This window comes from Tachypleus tridentatus, chromosome 13 (assembly GCF_004210375.1).
Source record: "Tachypleus tridentatus isolate NWPU-2018 chromosome 13, ASM421037v1, whole genome shotgun sequence".
Taxonomy (NCBI): domain Eukaryota; kingdom Metazoa; phylum Arthropoda; class Merostomata; order Xiphosura; family Limulidae; genus Tachypleus; species Tachypleus tridentatus.
Window position 1 is genome coordinate 176152109 of NC_134837.1, and position 6638 is coordinate 176158746.

General features: G+C 33.0%; 1 long non-coding RNA gene across 1 annotated transcript; it reads left to right on the forward strand.

Moving 5' to 3' along the window:
- Nucleotides 1–2884: 2884 nt before the first annotated feature.
- Nucleotides 2885–5802, forward strand: LOC143239808 (uncharacterized). Its single transcript, XR_013021387.1, has 3 exons — nt 2885–2995; nt 3222–3326; nt 5714–5802. It is a non-coding gene; the product is annotated as an uncharacterized LOC143239808 (long non-coding RNA).
- The last annotated feature ends 836 nt before the right edge of the window (nt 5803–6638 follow it).

The window sequence follows — 6638 nt, forward strand, 5'->3', positions numbered from 1 at the left end:
ATTCTTTGCCCTCTCCTCTCATTTTTCCCCTTGTTAATTTTATTTCGGTAATTTTCCTGCTGTGATCGTTTTCTTACTGACTGTATTTATTGCAGTCGAACCAACTTTATGCTTTACAGTTGCAAGTAAAAGTAAACGTAGGATAATTATCTGATACTTCCATGACGTTCTAAATAATGATTATTGTTTAATCTTCAAACTGAGAAATAAGTACAGCAAATAGATAATCTGTTTTAGGTCAGAAATGGAAATTATTGTATGGAAAGAGGAAAGAACCATGAATAACTTCCAGTTGAGAAAGGTTTTTGTTTCCATGGGAGGAAAAGCTTGATCTGTGGCTACTATGCCTTAATTTTTTAAAGGTATTTACGACGTATCTTTACCGAGGATGTAGTGATAGACTTGATGGGCAGTGCCACTGCACTGAGTGAGTAGAGAAAGAATGGGAAAAACTGAAACATGACAGGGAATTATTGAGGGCCATTTTCCCCACAGGTGATAGTAAGATAAATATATTTCATTCAGTGCAGGTTTAACATTTGTACTTATGACACAACTCGCATGGTTAATAACACAAATGTTTTATTATAGTTGTCACTAATTCTAGTTATGTATTTGTACGTATAACTTTTTTGACATAATGCTAAATTGATCAAAAAGTGGTATATATATTTTCCTTTTATAAATGTTCAAATTATGTTTTTATCATGTAAAATAAACGTTAATAAGGAAAGTAAATTTAAAGTGCACTTTTCTAAGAGAACCTAATCATAGGTTCCTTTGATATCCAGACTTTTTTTAATCCTATCTGACTAGTGAGCATTTTTCAGGTTTGAAGTGCACACTTGTATATCACATTTTAAAATTTAAGTAAAAATAAAATGTTAAATATTTCATTAATATTTTGTCATTTGTATGATTATTTTGTGTAATTTACAAAGCAAAATAATGTTACAATTTTAATGTCTGTGCAGTATTCAGGAGTCTTGCTTATAAAAAGAACGTATTATTAAATTTTGTTTTTTATAATATTTCTGTCTTGTTTAAAGTATAAATTCATATTTTATTGGAATCCATCATCCCTTTAAAGCAGGGTTTCCCAGACCTTTATGAGTTGTTAACTCTTATAATAGAAATGAAAGTTCATTGTTAAAAACATCAATATATAATCAACTTGTATTCATCAGAATACAATCATTAGGAAACATAAAATTAGGAAAGAAATAGACTTTTATTTTACCTAATGAGACAGATGGGAATATTAAGCTGTTGGTTTTTGAGTTTTAAGTCTCTGCATTCTTCAACGTTGAGCCTGTTTCTCTGTTTGCTCAGAAGACTGTTCATATGGCTAAGTTCTGCTTAGAAGATACCCAAACCTGAAAAGGTGTTGGGTGGTTGAGTGCTTAAGTCAGCCTTACCGTAGGGGACATTTTCAATCCCTTCCCCCATCGACTCCTTCAAGCACTTTGGGGAAACCCAGCTTTAGAGTATAATTATCCATGGTGTATATGGGTTTCCCTTCTGTGTTTGTGATTTCATAGCTATAGCCCACTGTTACTACTCCGATGAGGACAGAATAATTACTAATAAACTTTCTTATAATTTAAAATAACTATAGGCAATATTTAAGTATTATTGGATAGTGTATTCTGAATTGTTACATTAGTGTAAATGAAGTGATCTGAGCAGTAAATTCAAGAAAGTAAACAGGAATTAATAGGAAATTTAGAAGTCTTGAGAATGAGTCATGGATCTGGGATTATTTTTTTAAGTTCTAAGAATATTTATTTGTTAAATTATACCTGACAGCTACAGAAATTTGTTTCTACAACTCTATGTAATGTAAGCTTACTTAGGTTCATAAGTCTTATATGGACCAAAAATATATTACCATTACTAATCCTTATTTAGGCCTGGCATGGCCAAGCGCGTAAGACGTGCGACTCGTAATCCGAGGGTCGCGGGTTCGTGCCCGCGTCGCGCCAAACATGCTCGCCCTTCCAGCCGTGGGGCGTTATAATGTAACGGTCAATCCCACTATTCGTTGGTAAAAGAGTAGTCCAAGAGTTGGCGGTGGGTGGTGATGGCTAGCTGCCTTCCCTCTAGTCTTACACTGCTAAATTAGGGACGGCTCGGTGCAGAAGGCTAACAACCTACTCACTTAAATACTTGTTGAAGAATCCGCAAGCAATTACGGCCCTATGTTCCTAGATGGAATCTCATGGTGATAACTAACTAATCCTTATTTATTGAATATTGTTATTTATGTTTATCTTATTTAAACAACTGTTTATGAAAAATAAATTATTTAGCAATTGATCTTGATAAAAATTAAGTAAAAAATCACTATCCCTAGTATGACAAAGATATGGTGAAGCTATGTTAATCAGAGAGTTCCTTGGTTACTAAATATGTCTTTGTTAGTTTTTGCTGTGTTTTTATAGTTTATAATCATAAATTGTGAATACTGCAGTTGGCAAAAGGTCAATAGAAATGTTAATAGATGTCAAACTGAAACTCACTGGATACACGAAGTTGAACTTTCCTATGATCAAGAAAAATTGTAAGAAAATATGAAGCATTTTAAATGTTTTTCAGTAAAGTGGTGTTTTACAACTGAATTTTCTAAGTTTGTTAAAGTAAAAGTAAAATTTTAGTACTAAATCAAACTATAAGAATTACCTAAAGCTGACATTTGATACTATCTAGTAAGTTTATACTGAGGTTTTTGCAATTCGGTTAAGTATTTCCAGTTTTGAGAATGGAAACTTGAGGGATATCATTGACATCTTTCTTGTCTGGAAATACTTGTTTTTATTGTGTTTGAAGTAAAATACTGCAATACCAATATAAGTGATAAATGTCTCAATATCACGTTTACTAAGACAGGTATTTCTACCTTGTAATCTTCAGAGAATGATCTGGAGTACACAGAAAATTTTCCATGTGAATCAGAGAGCCCCTACAGATTTAAGTCCATTGAAAGTGATAACAGGTATTTTCTTTTCAATTATACTGAAATTATGTCTCTCTGTGTATGTAATTTTAAAAACAAATATTAACAAATTATAGCTTGTATTTCTGAAGGAAATTATATGGTTAATTTGAAATGTTTAAGTGAAACATGTTACAGTATGCTTCAGTTTGTAATTCCATTTACAGTTTATAATTGTAGAAATTTTGTTAACTATTATTCTAATTCTGATGAGTATTGTTGATAGAAGGAACAGCAAGTGGACAAGATGGAAGATGATGTGTTTCTTCGATGTATAGAAGCAAATATGTTGAGTGACATGACACTGCAAGGCATAGAATCTATCACTAAGGTTAGATGAAACTATAAATGTCATAATATCTTTGGACACTTTTTAATGAATATTGATCATATAATTTTAAACATTTCTTTCTGTTAATTAGTGATGCACATGAAATATTTCCTACATACTATGTATTTAAATTCTTCTAAAAAGTTCTTGACACTAAGATATATAGTTTGATTTTAAGATACTGACATTAGGCATGTTTCAATTTCATTAAAAAAAATACCAATTTTTCACTTTTCCATATAACACTTTGCTGCTTTAACCTGTACATTTTGGATTTTATACCTATAAAATGTTTTGAGTTTAACACAAATTACACACTTATACTTTAGATATTATTAAACTTATAATCTCAAATCTTCAAATCAGTTCTATTGATCATGTTTATCACCAACCAAAAGAGCAAATTGTACATCACAGTAAGAATGTGATCATTAATTTTTTTTGTGCCATTCTAAAATTTTCTATTGGAGCTCAATGAATTTGAACTGAAGATGCTACTCTAGGTAGTAATGAAAGTTTATAAACCTTTTTATAGGCTAGTTAGAAAGCCAAGTAAAGTACAATAATTTTATTTACTTAATTTAGTGAGTGATATGTTTGTAGTTTTATAAAATTCATATTTGAAAGTTACATGAATTATTTGTTTGGACAACAAGTATTGTAGGAAAAGAACAGAATTAAACAAGCAGATACTTGACTTCATTCTAACTTAAAGCTAAAATAAGTTCTGCATTTCTTGCTTTTATGTATGTTAGTTATTATTTATTTAACCAAAGTTAAGTTAGATAGTGAAACTTAAATTTTAACTTTCACTTCAAGTACTGCTCATACATAATGTTCTTGGGGCTTATCTTTGACTGTAAGCTGACCTTTATACCACATCAAGCAGCTACGGGTCAAATGTACAAGAGCACTGAACATCCTCTGTGTCCTCTTTTCCACTGCTTTGGGAGAGTGTTCTATGCTAAAGATATATTGTGCTCTTATTCAGTTGAAACTAGACTATAGATCACTGGTCTAGGGCTCTGCCAGGACCTTGGTCTTGAAGATGCTGGACCCCATTCATCATCAGGGACTTTGTCTCTGCACCAGGGCTTTCCACACTTTCCCAGTTCAGAGTTTTGTACACAGAGTCTCATGAACCTTCTCTTCACCTCTGCCATTTACAATTGTCTTTACTATATGCTTCGAAACTTCGATCAGCATCCCACCTGGGGTAGTGTTTTCCTGCCTCGGTAAGCCTCCGTTTTCAGAGGAGATGATCTGCTATTTCTCCTTTTGGCCTTCGTATCCAGTCACGGTTGGATGAATTGGGTCTGTCCTTGGTTAACATTTCTGTATCCACTGGTCATTTCACCCCACCATAACGTATTACAGTCCCCAAATGTAACCTTTTTTAAGTCACCTGAAAATGCAGATATTCCCAATTGGAAATACTGTCTGTTATTTGCTGAACATCATTCGATACATCCTTCCATTCCCATTTATACAGATAGATCGAAATCAGATGACTCTGTGGGCTCTGCCATTGCTTTCCGTGACTTGGTTGTTACATACAGAATCCCTCTACAATTTCTGTGTTCAGTGCTGGATTGTACACCATTTCTTTTGTCCTGGATCACTAGAAGCTCTGCAGTACACGAACTGTACTATTTATATCGATTCACTTAGCTCTCTGTTAGTCCTAGAACCACTTCATGTAATTTCTCACCCTGTTCTCACCAATGATCAAAATCAACTAGCAATTTCTATTTAACATCTACTTCTATTCAGTTCTTCTGGATACCAGGGCATGTTGGTATTCGTGGGAATGAGCTTGCCGACACCTCGACTAAGTCCGTCTGCTCTGGCACTATCACTGCTGTGCCTGTTCCATACATGGACTATGGTCCTATATTCAAGGCTCAGCTCTGTGCCATTTGGCAGTCGACTCGAAGCAAGCAACATGAAAACAAGTTTTTCCAAATAATACCCTCTATTGGAGTTTGGCTGTCTTGCTTCTGTAAGGATCAGAAAGAGAAAATTTTCCTAATTAAACTACGTATTGGTCACAGTTTTTTAACTCTCATTTTCTTTTATTTGGGACTGATGCACCAATGTGTTGTCTGTGTAACATTCAGTTCACAATATGCCACATTTTACTGTCTTGCCATCATTACAACTGTCAACGATGGCACCATTTTAATCGTGTTTTGTCCCAAGGTTTATCCATAATGTTAGAGAGTGTTATTGGTGATGATGACACTGTCCACCTTAGAAATGTTTTTAGTTTTTAAATGCCATTAATAGTTTTAAAGCTGTTTAAGTTTTTTTAATTTATACATTAGACCTTTTTAATGAGATTCCGTTTTAAGAATTAAAGTACATCTAATTTGATTTGAAATTAGAAAACAGTCATAATGTCAAATAACTTGAAACCAGGACTGGAAAGGCCAACTTCAGGTGACTAATGCTGGTTTTTGAAGTTACCCACAAGTCATCCTGGTGAGTTATAATTATTACAGTTATGCTACAGAACTTCCTTTACAAGTTGTATTACTCTAAATTTTCTCTTACTGCTGTAAACTAGATATTAAAATTGTATTTAATGTTATTTATGTTTTTAATTCCAAAATATTTTTTTTGTTTTACCTTAAATTCCTTTTATGAATTTTAATAATTTTACTTTACTTTTAACTTTTTACCATACGTTTGGTGCAGAAAGCCTAGCTGCTTTGCACCATAAGACACCAAATCAACCAACCAACCAACCAACCAGTGCACAGGAAAAATATTTGGCAGATATCTTTGAGTGGTGACCCATCCCATCACTCCACGTGCACACTTGCACACACACTTAAGGCGGGAAGGAGAATGGATGGGTGATCTACTGATATTCTAGCTATAAACTGACACACACTTTTATCAAATAGTGGTTTAGGTGGAAGAGGTTCAACCAATGTTATATAATTAAATAAATTTGTAATTTTATACTGTTGATTTCATTGATTTATAGAAAGAAGATTCAAAATTGAATTAATTATTCAGAATTGAAGTTGGGTGCGTATTTTATTCTTTGATACATATCACTGAATCAGCAATATAATTCAGCTCTTTAGCAAAAGTATTGAGATAGTATTTTCTAAGCTAGAATGTACATGAAATAGACTAATTTCTAACCATAACAAAAAAATAAAGCAAAAGGGAATCCCCAATATCTTCTGCCCTTGAAATTCTTTTAGGCAAGATTAGAGTAAATAAATCTGTGGGATGTTTTTTATCTTTTTTATTAGCTATATTTTTTGTGCACCATCAAAACAAAGTGTGGATTGT